This window comes from Pieris rapae, chromosome 6, assembly GCF_905147795.1.
Source record: "Pieris rapae chromosome 6, ilPieRapa1.1, whole genome shotgun sequence".
NCBI classification, from domain to species: domain Eukaryota; kingdom Metazoa; phylum Arthropoda; class Insecta; order Lepidoptera; family Pieridae; genus Pieris; species Pieris rapae.
The window spans coordinates 2,738,155-2,752,645 of record NC_059514.1 but is presented as its reverse complement, the minus strand read 5'-3'; the positions used below and the strand labels follow the sequence as shown (position 1 = coordinate 2,752,645).

The 14,491-nt window shown below is 32.0% G+C and overlaps 2 non-coding genes across 2 annotated transcripts; both read right to left on the bottom strand.

Moving 5' to 3' along the window:
* Positions 1-4,562: 4,562 nt before the first annotated feature.
* LOC123689310 lies at positions 4,563-4,755 on the bottom strand. Its single transcript, XR_006750313.1, has one exon. It is a non-coding gene; the product is annotated as a U2 spliceosomal RNA (small nuclear RNA).
* A 1,548-nt stretch (positions 4,756-6,303) lies between these two features.
* Positions 6,304-6,496, bottom strand: LOC123689311. Its single transcript, XR_006750314.1, has one exon. It is a non-coding gene; the product is annotated as a U2 spliceosomal RNA (small nuclear RNA).
* Positions 6,497-14,491: the final 7,995 nt, after the last annotated feature.

The following is a 14,491-nucleotide window of genomic DNA, read 5'->3' as shown; positions in this document are numbered from 1 at the left end:
ACAAAAATATAAATAAAAACTGAAACATTTTTTTAATAATAATAATTTATTCTACATGAAAACTTAAACCTCATTAAAAGCATGATAAGACTAACTAAATATCAATATTTTCATCAATGTTAGTCAAAAGTTGCAAAAGCGAGATAGCCAATTCACTGGAACTTATATAATATGTCTTAAAGAAACAAACTATGATTTTACATATGTAACTCCCGACTACTATATGTAATTTATATTCTATAATTCAAGTAATCGAATGATGTCGAAAACGAACATTTAAAAACATTGTTCGACACGGTTTCTATAATATAATTAACATATTCTACTCAAATTGAGTACTTTTTTTAATAATTACATATGCTAGTAAAATCAGTAGTGCCCTTGTACACTAGTATTCCCTTTGACGTATTTGATTTATTTATGATTATAATTATTACTAATTTTTAGTTAAACTATTCTTGCACATAAGTATATCGGTTTGAGCATAAGACGGGTTTAGAAGATGTTGCTTAAGATTGTTATTGAAAGTAAAAGTTATGAATCAAGTATTAAAATTTAGTTAGTGGTTAAATATGAAAGAGCCTCTGAAAGAGAAAAAGCATCAGGCGAAAAAAGTAACATTTTGGTGATATATGGATTTATTTTAAACAAACCAGCTCTTAAACGCGCCTAAAGTACTTTAGACTTTAAATACATTTATCATACAACTGGCGACATCTATCGAGCAACCGGTTAGTTTATTTATTATTAGCACATTCGTGGATGAATTTTGACTTCATACTAAAATAAAATGACAGTTTTTGAGTTTCATGATTAAATTATCAATTATTACAAATTTTAAAAGCCAATTTTAAACTTCGATTTGAATTATTCTTCACAATATTTTGTATCAACGCCTGTTGTTATTTAAATTACTAACTATATTATTATACTAAATAATATATATATATGCTAGGTAACGATAAAGTTGTTGAGATGTTCAAGTAAAAATTTAACTGAAATACTGTTTACGTAATATTATTTCTCGTTACATCAAACACCAGCGACGCGGTAAACGTTAAAGTTCTGGGCCTCACATTTCTGTATCTGTTTCACGATCATTTGTTAATCATATAGGCAAGTAGGTTGCTCCTGTGCCTGAAACACACCGTCAACATTTTGGGTCAAAGACAAGCCGGTTTCTACACGATATTATCCTTGTCCTTTCGAGGAAATGCTAAATTCGTACATGAAAAAAAGTCCATATGTGCACAGCCGGTGATTAAACCTGCGGCCTCATGAATGAGAGTCTCAATCTGGAGCTCTAAGCCAACACTGCTCATTATTTTTTGTTAACATATGGGAATTTGTATTACAACTCTAATATAAATAATTTCAATATAAATGTACGTACAAGTCATACATAATGTCCAGCCCATTCAGCAGGACCTCCATACCACGGGAAATACAAATTGAAAGCAAAAGCATAGAAGAAAAGACCGGAAGAAGATTCTGGCTCGACCTGGTCAAAGCCCGGACTCTAGGGCCTGGATGATGAAGATAAACCGTTATAATAAAGTATGGAGCATATTTCCGGTTATTACATTTTAGTTAAGATTGTTAGTGCGTATGTATTTAGAAATTACGGTAATTCCTTGTTTAAATAGAAATTTTATTCAAAATATTCACAACCAAATTCGGTAATAAATCTCAAACAGTCTGCTATAAAAACGGCTATTTACTCGTGCCCCATTAGCTTAGCCGAAAAAAGGTTGATTTTAAGCATCATTTATTAATCTCGCCCTATTACGGGCGATTAGTCGTTTAAAATTAAGTACAAGGTAAGCTTTAGTTTGTTTATTGCTCGGTAAAGAGATTTAAAGAATTTTGCATTTCGCGATTGTCTTTTGTTCGTCGACGTGTAGACTGCGATCGATTCGTATAATACGGGTTTGATACTCTCTGAGTTGCCCTAAACTACTATATATTTTTCTGATTAATGCCATGTCGATCAACTACTAAGCAAAAGCAAACGTGAACGCCTAATTAGCGTGTAACTCTCACAGTCGAGACGTCAGCGAGAAATGTTTTTGACATACGAGAGCCAAAGTTCGCAACTTTGATTTAACCTGTGAAACATTGATATGGAGATAAAATACTCCTTTAGCTTATGTAGGCAAAGTAAAAAACGATGTTTTCAATTAACCGGTTGGCTCGCCTTAGGTTGCGTGTAATGAGGCGTGGTATCGACACACCCCGTCACTTTGACACCACATAATTAATTAAGGTATTATTCTAAGAACCCATTTTATAGGACACATTGGTAAGTTAAATTGATAGCTTGTTTTGAGTACATATTTTATGATTTAGATAAATAATCGATTTATGGTTTCATTTTAAAATTCAGAAATGTATTTTCTCATTCCAAATTCAAATAATAAACTACTATAGTTGGAACAAGAAATAGCCATTAAAATGTAAATATTAATATCGATACGATAACTAAAATCGGATATCGATTCCCATCAGCTGTTAGCGACTGATGAACAATTTACCGCCCCACGAGCTACTCATATTGGACATCGAATGATCGTTCGGGCGAGAATCGATTCCTCGATTTTAGCGACATTAAATATTAGATTGCTATTCGTTTAAAATTTGAAAATGGAGTTTCTTTACAGATACGATTAAAAAATAAGGATATATATACACAGAACTACTGTAGTTTGTTTTATATTTATGTTCCGTACAGATTAATCCACTAATGAAGCTATAAAATCAATATCTCTTGGCTGCTGAGCCTATTTTAAACTTAATCAATGAATCCTGGCTTTTGGAACTAATTACGTATATAAGGCACTGTATTGTACTGAACTGTATTTCGTTAATAATTAAACGCGAACTGTGTAGAATAATGCAGAAGTTTTATTCCACATTAATTAAAGAAAATAATAAAATAAACTAAGCCAATCTTATATATAATAATAATCAGAGCCACTACAACCTCTTTAGGTCTTGCCCTCGGATTTCTGAATCTGTTTCATGATCAATTTTTAAATCTAATAGGCAAGTAGGTGATCAGCCTCCAGTGCCTGCGTCGACTTTTTGGGTCTAAGACATGTCGGTTTCCTCACGATGTTTTCCTTCACCGTTAGAGCAAATGTTAAAATAAAGTCCATTCGTGCACAGCCGGGGCTCGAACCTACGACCTCAGGTATAAGAGTCGCACGCTGGAGCCACTAGGCCAACAGTGCTCTATATAAAGCTTTATGTTTTTATAAATTCTGTAATGAATCTTTTATATAAATTAATTTAATTCTAAATTATAAACTAATGAAACGTAATTACAGTATATTGCGATCTTACAAACACCGGTTACTTGGCGCGAGCTGCGAACGTGAAGTACTTAATTAGCAACTAATTACGTCGCGTATTTCACGTGCATTGCTTTACAATTTAAATTTTTCGTTCTATTTTTAAATCTTTGGTTTTGGAACGAAACTTAGTTGAAAGGCTCAATCGAGAAATGTTTCCTTTGCTTCCGGTAGCAGTAGAAAATTTGATTCTATACAATTTAAGAAAGACAACACAGACATGCACATTAGGTGCAAATACGTATAGTGTATACAGCCATACATTCAGTAGCACTAATTCCCTTTAAATGGGTTTGTCCTCAGACTTTTTCATATGGCCTGAAACTCCGAGTTAAGTCTTGCGTCTAAGACAGTTTCTTCCCAAGGTTTCTCTTCAAAATTTCGTATAAGCAGATTTTTTGACAAAATAAAATAACATTTTACAAAAAGAGTGAAGTACATATATATATATGCATACCTTTCATATAAATATTATCGAAACCGAATCACGTAACAATATGCTTGCTTTCAATAGGAAAATGGATTCCGAATCTTAATAAAAATATAATCTTCTATTGTTAGCGAACAAAAGGCGAAGTCACATTATATAGAGGCTTATTATTTGGGCGTATATAATAGAGCCTAACGTGACCGAAGCCGCGTGACAACCACACGTACACATTCTTTCAGCGGGACACAGAATTATGTTTTCTAGATGTTTCTAGAATGCCGTATATTTTGCTCTTGTGTTTCCGGATCTTGTGTAGCAGGACAAAACTGCTTTCATCCCGAATCTCTTTTTTCGTTGAGTCTCTTATCATTTAGTCCTTGTCTATTAAACTTATCAAGCACAGATAACGAATGAAGATCTTAAAAATGGATGTCATTCCCTCAGTTTGTATAGGGTTATCATATAAATAAATATTCCTCACAAAAAAATGTTTTTGGGATGTCATTGTTCATTTCAATGGTAACAAATTGATCAATTGTAAAGTTAGATTATAGTTAAAATAGACATTGAAAAACGCATTTACGATTTAACTACTGGTGAGACATTTAACTATAGTTAATGTAACAAATGGTTACACCACTTTTAAGTACGGATCAAAAAACTGGCCCTAAGCGGTTATTAATTTAGGTTAGGACACTGGACAGGATAAATTGCAGTTTTAATTTGTTTAAGTAATGAAAGATCATGATGAGTTAATATGCATAAGATATATCTATTAAATTATATGGGCCGATCCCGGCGGCACTGCAATGCCGGGCCGACCTGTGACAGGAGTGGAGCGAGCCCCGAACATCCCGTCAGATTCCAAAAATCAGTTTAATATACTGGTCCCGCTATGCGGGAACTTTCAGATATTAAGCTGAAAAGAACAGATACTACACTTTGATCTTAGCCAAAAGGCCGAGAAGCGATACTGAACTAATGAGACATGATGAGTATACGATCCCAGAAAAACACTTTGATACCGCGATATATCATGCATATAGCGCTACCTAGTGGTGAAATTTACATATAAATACAGTCTCCCTACATACGCCTGGAATTTGCAGTAAAATGTAGATTGTAGTTATCATACTGCACACTATAAGGACTAGAAATAATTTTAATTTTATAGTCTAGAATTAGTTGAATCATATATTGTTAGTTACATATTTTATAATTGATAACCACCAATATAATATGAAATTATGATAATAATTACAAAGTTGAATAGGTGTTGTCCTGTTTTGGCTACCTATGGATAATCAATTGGTATTGTAAATAATAATCGTTTTTACAACAAACTCCCAAGCGAAACTAGAGATTTATCACTAAATAAATTCAAAGCCCTCGTTAAAAGTAAATTAATTAATAAAGATTTTTATAAATGTGACGAATACTTAAATGATCCTAATCCTTGGGATTGATTTCCTCCAGTTCCAACAATTTGGAATAAAAAATTGGCGATTTAAAAGGGTGGCGGAAAGTTTCTAGCTTGCTCTACGCCTTTGACTTGCGAACTGGTAGTAAATGTAAATTAACAATTAATCTAATTTTTTTGACGTTCATAAGTGTACTTGTTTACCTAGATGAATAAAGATTTTTTGTTGATGTTGTTGTTATAACTCAAACATATAATTATTACGCGCAAAATTACCTGTGTTTGCCATTTATTAATGTATGTATATTTACGACAAATATCATTTAAAAACCCCGTGTACGTAAACAATATATATATTATATATTCGTAGGGAACCAGATATTCTCAGGTTTTTTGACAAAAATAGAACAAAGCAAAAAATTCAATCTCATCTAGAATTTACACGTCAATATATACGCGAGGTCTAGCGACTCGACTGAATACAAAACCGTGATCTAAAATCTTTACGCTATCGACAATCGGGGGCTGAAGCTTCTTAACGCTGACTGCTTTCACTAAATCGACAATTTCATATACACGTCTATAACTACATATGGTAGAAAGAATATTCGCTATCAAATTTAAAAAAGGGTAAGAAATGGAGTTTTGAAAAGAATTTTCAGTCGATATTAAGGGAAAACCATTATAAGTTAAAAGTTTATACTTCTTATTATTATTAGCAGATAGTGATCTGCCCCCGCGAACTTCGTTTGCTCCTGAATAGTTTTTAGTATACACCAACATGGAACATTTTGCTACGCTACCCTAGTATCATATCAAAAAATAAACAGTAGGGTTTAATTGTCAAGGGTTTATACTAATGCTGTATCATAAAAAAATATTTTTTAAAAATCTATAATTAAAAAAAAATTAGGGGTGTATTACCCTTAACATTTAGCCGTAGGGGGATGAAAAATAGATGTCCGATTCTCAGACCTACCCAATATGCACACATAATTTCATGAGAATCGGGAGGTCCGTTTCGGAGGAGTTTATAGTTTATACATTAACACCGCGACACGAGAACTTTATAGTTTATTTATATAAGATGTTTCTAACAAATTATGTGGGCCGATCCCGGCGGCACTGCAATGCCGGGCCGACCCGTGACAGGAGTGGAGCGAGCCCCGAACATCCCGTCAGTTTCCAAAAATCAGTTTAATATACTGGTCCCGCTATGCGGGAACTTTCAGATATTAAGCTGAAAAGAACAGATACTACACTTTGATCTTAGCCAAAATTCCGAGAAGCGATACTGATCTAAATAGACATGATGAGTATACGATCCCAGAAAAACACTTTGATACCGCGATATATCATGCATGTAGCGCCACCTAGTGGTGATCTTACAAATATCTATATAAGGAATAGAAATAGATGTCATATCCTTATCATCAGCTAAAAATTAAGAAGCGAGAGCGTTAATTATCTTATTCACTTATAGATAATTCCATTGTCTTTGGTATTTCGATCTTAGCATTAATTTTGTTAAATAAAATTACCATAAGAATTACATTTGGCGCGTTAACGAATATGGCATCTCAATCTAAAATTCTAATTATACCAGATGTAGATTTAAAACTGAATTCGGGAGCGTCCCGATTTAATCAAAATAAAGAGACAACAAACTTTGCATATTTCGTTATTAATAATTAGAAATTCGCTATACCGTACAAAATACGATTTGAGTCGATCCTTCGAACCATAAACTGAAGCTAAGAAGTAGGGTTTTATTGTTTTAAGTCGAGTTAGGGTATTCGAGACGAAGGAATTTATTAAGTTAGTTGTATTAAATTCAAGGAATAACTAATATATTTTTAATTTGAATTTAGTTTACAAGTATCGCATATGTAGTCTGTTAAGAAAATACTCGCAACCAAACCATTATAGCGGAAGATTTGTACTTGTACATGGATTAATTATATTAAATATTCAAGCAACGATAATTATAAAATTATGTTTTTATTACTTTTAGAAGTCATTTTTTACGAAAATAGCTTTTGTATAGAAATTACAAGCGGGCAAGAGTTTTCTGTTATGTGATACTGCCGCCCATGGGCATCAGAACATAAAATAAAAATAGGTACACTATTCTATTTCCGTCTAATTGGTTCCGAAATTGGTTATTATTGAATATTTTTATTGCATTTAGTGATTGTAAGGTATATCTAGCTGAAATAAAGTAGGAACGTTGACTTACGATAATATATCTTATTAATATTCCATATTCAAGGGACAACTTATATATTCACTAAGGAATCTTCAAAATGTGCATCGCTTAGCATAGACCCTGCGTATTTGGAATGTCTCGGTTGAATAACCGCGACTTGGATGTCACGCTTCGGTGCGCATACGCAGTCAAGATATTACTATACTACTACTATACTGTATTTAATTATTAGCTAATTTAACAACCCTGCTTCGAAAACCGTCTTCAAGATTTGGCAGCAGCAAGAGCAACTCGATACTTTGACTGCAATATTCGGTTACGAAAATAGTATGTATACATTAGTTTTAAATGTAGACAAGATCTAAAATTTAAGAGGTAGGTGCGGATAAGGAGTGTAAATACGACGTGGTATAAAGTATTCATCGGTAGGTAACCGCCAGAGCGATGTGCATGGGCGTGTAAAGGAGTTAAGAACTGATCCCGACTGACACGCACTGGAAACTTTGCACGTACTTGGAATTTTATTAAATATCTATAAGAGCTGACACTGATTTTTATATGAGTTAGCTAGATCAGTCCCGTCATAACTTAGGTTCTGCTCATTACAATCAACTTATAGAGCGACATAATATATATATATATATATATATATATATATATATATATATATATATATATAAAAACAGATAGATTTCACTAATAAGCAATGCGAACCAACGATTTAGAAAGATCAACTGCGTATACCACTACAAATAGGATAGTTGATGGAGAAATTAATAAGTTGGATATACCGAGTATGAACGAATTAAAAATTTGCAGCTGCTTTGAAATTGAATTGTGCAATTCCAATATTCATTACGCTAATAATTATTGAAACATTATAAAGATAATTTGTATTACAAGTTGTGTCAGCTCTTAGTGATATAATCTGAAATCAAATCGGCAAAGCGCAGGGCGCGGACGTGTCGACTTCCGCCGTCTGACGGAGCACGCGCGCCATTTCATTTATTTTGTATATCTTCTATAATCTACATACACCACATGGCTTAAACTAGGGTGAAATAAAGGGATGTTTTATATTATATACGCCAGCGTCTTTTGACTGGAAATATGATTTGAGATTCTTTGTTTTTTTTAAACATTATGCGAGAAGCATAACCACTTGCACCAATTACTAAAGTCGTCTCTTGTAATACTTTTGATGGAAATTGACAGAAGAGAAATTTAATTAAAATAGTGCAATTACTGGTTAAATTTTTCTGAGTAAAGGGTTAATGTATAAAATAAATGCACAATGCGAAATCGATTTCCAACATACAAATAAACTGTACAGTGTACTTACAAGAAACGCTACACAGTAATAATAATAATTCAAGATGGATAAATAGAACATTTAAACATATTTAAAAGCTCCAAGGGTCTGGGGTCACCTACATCAGGGGCCAACTTAAATCGTTAATTAGCGCCTGTACACTTGAACCCCACGGCCCCAGAGTCTCTACTCCAAAGAGAACAAAATCAAAGTTGGAAGAAGGACTACATTAATGAGAGATTAGTCTGTCGCTATACAAATAGTAAACGGAGATGGTTTTTATGTAAAAGCCTTTAACATAAAAAAATAAGTATTTTAGTCGTGTATAACATTCGGTTAGACTAAATCACTAGCAGATGTGATATTGTCCAATCTTGAACACATAGGAAACTTCTTTAAACAAGTTATTTGGCAGGAGAGTATCCATATATTGGTAATTATTCAATATAATTTGTATTCCTGTATCGGAATAATTATTGCAAGGCTCGATCACACATAAAAGAATGATACAGATTATCATAACATTTTTTTTTTATTTTTAGACTTATGTCACTTAACTGGTGAACTAATGTTATATCTAATGATAATCTTTAAAAGGACCACACACACACACAGTTACAGACGTTTCGCGTGCTTTACAGCGTGCGTGGTGACGTAGACTTAAGACAAAAGGTGTTGAATGTCAAAATGTATCACAGCTGTAGAAAAAGTTATATTATATGTCGAAAAAATTCAAAATTATGTAAAATAAATAATATAAATAATAAATAGCTTCATTCCGGTAAAAAAGGTTTTTTTAATGTGTAAAAGCTATGTTAATTAGTGACAATACTATACCAGATCCTTTTTAACTATCCAAAACAATAGAACTTGATAATATTTTAACGAACATTGACGAAATGAATTTTTTTTTTCGTTTCCTGTAATGTTTGGTTCTCTGGACATACGAGGTTATCATTTTAAATTGCAGAGTCTTCTGTAAACTATGAAGTTTAAATACTTTGCGTAAATTATTCTAAATCGAGGATATGTGGTCGACATTTATTGCTGCATTATGGTCTTCTTAGTTATTAGGAAAAAAACAATTAAAATTATTAATGTCAATTGGTATACTGAAAATAATTACTAACATCCATATTGTTATTTGTAGGACCGTATTTTGAACCGCTATTATAAAAACGGAACAATCAAAATAAAATATTACAATGTATTGTTGCATGTATCAATCAAAAAATTATACTCGCTGCACACAATTTCCATTATTTCTTTCTACCTTTGTAAACACGAGAAATATTGTATTTTTATTATAGACTTTTAATTGGACTTTATTCTATATTCTGCGTATATAGAAAAAGTAAAGAAACAAATTACTTTTTTCTGAGAACTGATGTTGATCGACGTTGATTAATGTCAGTGCGGACAGATTAAAAAAAACTTCTGGTTCTGATACGGCCGAACACAAAGAGTGCTGGAGTAGTTATAATATTATTTTATAAGACAACGGGTAATAAACATACAAAAATAATTTTGCGTAAAAGGTAAGTTTGACTAAATGTCGCTGTTTTGTAACGATATACTTTATATATATATGTATATTGTATATTGAAAATGGTATTACCAAAGTTATACCAGGTTAATTTATTAACTAATTAAATACAAATAAGTATCAGACCTTATATCAAACATTTTTTTAAAAGAGACGAAAGCCTCTTCGGTTTCATTGTTCTAACGACATTTGATTTTGGTGACATCTGGCGGAAATAATGGATTTTTTCAGTTAGCTGAAGGTGAAAATTTAATCTGTGAATAAGAACAGGCTATGGATAAACATGAAAGATCCATTTTATCAAATACAATGTTAAGAACTTTTCTTACTGTTTAGTTACTATTATGTAAATGTTTTCGGAGATGAGTAGTAAGTAGGCTTCTAGTATAGGAATAGAGTTATGTAAGCTGCGGAAATAAATCAGAAATAACCAGTTTTTAAAACTATATATTTAATTTAAAAATGTCCTTCAGGAAAAATATTATTATTACAAAAATTCTTGAATTTTTATTATAATAATATTTTGCTTTTCATGAAGTTATAACTGTTTTTACTTATTAAAATTATATGCATTTGTCAAAACTATGCTTTTCATATATAGCTTCTACTTGATAGTTCACCATAGTCAAGTTAGGCAACATCTCAGTACAAAATACCTTGTGTTAATTTATTTATTCAAAAGCTCCAAAGTAACTTACGCCCAAAACACCCTTGTCTTGGCCAACTATTAATACAATTTGGCAGCGTCTAGTTTGTTTGAAGAGCTTTCAAGTTTCGTCGCTCTAAACATGCGAGGCTTGTAATAATAATGTCTCTTTTTATGTTAAGCGTATTTTATTGAAAATTAGCGTAATAATTTTTTTTTAATAAAGTGCAAAAAACTGTCTTTTCTCCATTAACAATTGTGACAATCGACTTTAAAAACAGGGATGCTTACGTTAGTTACATTTTAGATGTTACCTAATATTATAATGAAACTTTATACAGCCATTAGTTTTCCTCTTCTTCAACCCTTGGTTTTGCGTAGAGATGTGGGGTCTCTGCATCTTCTACAGGATTTTCCCCGGCGAGTGTTCAGGCGATTTCTTTGGATTAATACCTGCAGCTGAGCTTCATGATGGAACGTCTAAGGAGGTACCACCGTTATATGGAAAAATCCAATTTTTAAAAGGCTGGCAACGCACTGTTGAGGCTTTTAAGAACTGGCTCTGTCGTGAATATTATTAATGTATATCTAAATATAACGCGTTTATGTTCGTTTTGCCATTACAAGATTTTGGTAAGGGAGGTCAGCAATTACAACTTAAAAAAATAAATAATATGTCACCCATACAGTCGCGAGTTCTTACTCGATGACTGTAAAGATAATATGTAATGAAATTGCGAGATATATCTGTGTTTTTCCGTTCCGACGGCGTATGATTTTTCTATTCAACATAGATTTAGTTAATTTTCTTAGTCTTCACAGACTTTTTACAGTTGCATTTGTATTTGATGCATATTTGATTAAAAAAAGTTTTAGCCTACATTTACAATGTAAAACTCTGTGCTTGCTCTACGGCGCAGCATCTTGGAAGCTGACACAGAGGAGATGCCTAAAAAACTGGAAACGACAGTGAGAGATTTAAGTTTATCGACGTATGCTTAAAACATCTTGAACAAACAGCATACGAAATACAACCGTACTCAATGACGCACGTCTTTGTTAAATAATCTTTGACTATGGTGTGATCAAAGCGCAAAGTCATTGTTCAGACGCTTAGGAACAAAAATTAAACTAGTCATGATGGCCGCCAACCTTTGAAAGCAGATGGAAGAAGATATTTCATTCGTAGTTTTTAAGTTCAAAGGCACAACTTTTAGAAGTGATACACTTTGGGATAGATAGTTATTTTGGAAACACAGATATTATTCCGAGAACAGGATCTATGCTAAAGAAATTTCTAACATGAAAATGAAATCTTTAGAACCATTCGTACATATTCCTTTTGCAAGTAAAGAAAAATTTATTCGGATGAGTGCAAGTTTCAGCCTGACTGGTACGATCCCAATATAAGGCTTTTCCGAAGAAAATGTCCATCAGTCTTGATTTGGGTTTTGGTGGTTATATAGTGTTCGGAAAGTCCATAAGTTTCATGAATTCAGTATAATTTATGCAAAAGATTTGAAAAATTAATTTATTAATTAGCACTTGATTTATGTACCTAATTATCAGCTTTTGTAGTAGTCGTCTTTTATATATTTTTTAAAGTTTGAGACCTTTAATACTTGAATATGATTAGCAGTATGAGCTACAATATAACTTAACAATACCTAATCAAATACAAGATCATCTTTGGAAAATTTCTAAGATTGATGGATTGTCTTTTCAGGTGAGATTTGTATATTTTTTATTTATTATATTATATATTATTAATATATTATTAAATTAATAGATTAAAATTATTATTATTATATTATTATTATTATTATTATTATTATTAAATAAATAAATAAATAAAGAAAAAAAATATAAAGTCTTAAATGTTATGAAAGTATTAAGTAGTTATTATTAAGAAAAGTGTTATATTTGTTATAATATTTTTATTACTATTATTTTTTTACGTATAGCTTAGGTTTATATTCTATTCATATATAAATGAAATTTAATTCTGGTTATAGATTCATATAATATTCTTAAATTACTTCTTGCTCCATACTTATAGTTTTATATAGTAACATATATTATAACATCTATTGGGTGTTAAAGGTACGAATATACACCATAGACAAAAATATTTGATCTGTGAAATAATTGACTATTAATATTTAATATTGGCGCCGAAATTCATTGGTACATTCAATATTGAATTTAAAACATGAGACTGATAATGACAGAATTATCCCACGGCTGCCCACCGATGTATTTCCAAACCAATTCGACTTAGGGTGCTTCAAGAACAGAGCGTACCATTTCCTTCCTCAGGTTACATAAAAAAACTTAAAAACAAAAGAATAAGACAGTATTATAATATTACTAGAACCAAATTACATTTTAATTCCTATTACACAAAACCAAATCTACTTACGAATTATTAATTTAGCATACATTTTCATCGTGCCCTTTCATACAGATATCAACTAAATCAAAGCGAAAAGATACGGATGTCAAAACACAATAATAATTGTATAAAATCCTACTTAAACCATTCAAAACCTCTTTCTATACACGATACTTCACGATTTCGTAAATAGGACAGGTTTTCATTATATACTATGTGTATGTTATATCAAATGGCAGGACTACGCTATTCATTTTACTAAAGTCACGTAGGGTAATGTATATTCTAATATATTTGCTGGGAACGACTTTTCGTGCTTATCGGCCCGTGCGGTCTGCGGCCGGTGATAGGGATGGAAACAGTATATCGATCTTTCGATATAAAAATAAATATATTCTTCTTCTTCACATTCGTTTCGCTCTTGGCAGAGCGGTCGTGATCGCTAAGTAGTAGAAGTAGAAGGCGCAGATGTAATGCGCTTCACGACGCTCCGCCACCGCTGTCTATTGGAGGTCATCCTGCTGCACTGATTCAGTGTTTATCCTATAATGTAAATATATTACTTATGTTTTTGTTTTATATGAAAAATTATAAAGACATATATCACATTATAGTGAGCCTTAGCTACAGAAACTAGAATGCCACGTTTGTCGCTTCACAATTAGCCAATTGGAGCTTGCGTAGGCGCACATTCTGCCGCTAAAAGGACAGTGGCCGGTCGGTAATGCTTAAAGTGTAAGAACTTGATAAATAGTTATAAAGAGCAATATCGAGTGGTTTAGTTAGAAGAATCTAGAGCATATTTTATCAATTTACCCTAGCAACCAGGGCAGATTTTTTAGTTGTTACTTAAATAAAGTCTAGGTTATAGCACGAATAAAAACATTAGAAAACATATATTTTATAAATTATTTTTCTGACACGTTTACACTCCGTCAAAAGTATAAGATCTGAAATTATGGTAAATACATTTGTATGTTAGTGATTTATAAAATAACTATTTTCTTAAACCTTTTTCTCAGTATCATAGTCTGCATAATTAATCCATTAATGTATTAACATATCGACAATAATTAGGTACGTCACTATTAGCCCCATATTTACTCGTACCTCGCCATTTCATCTTCATTTTTTATCTCTTTCACCGGAAAAAGGCAAAAAATGTGAAACCACTATAGTA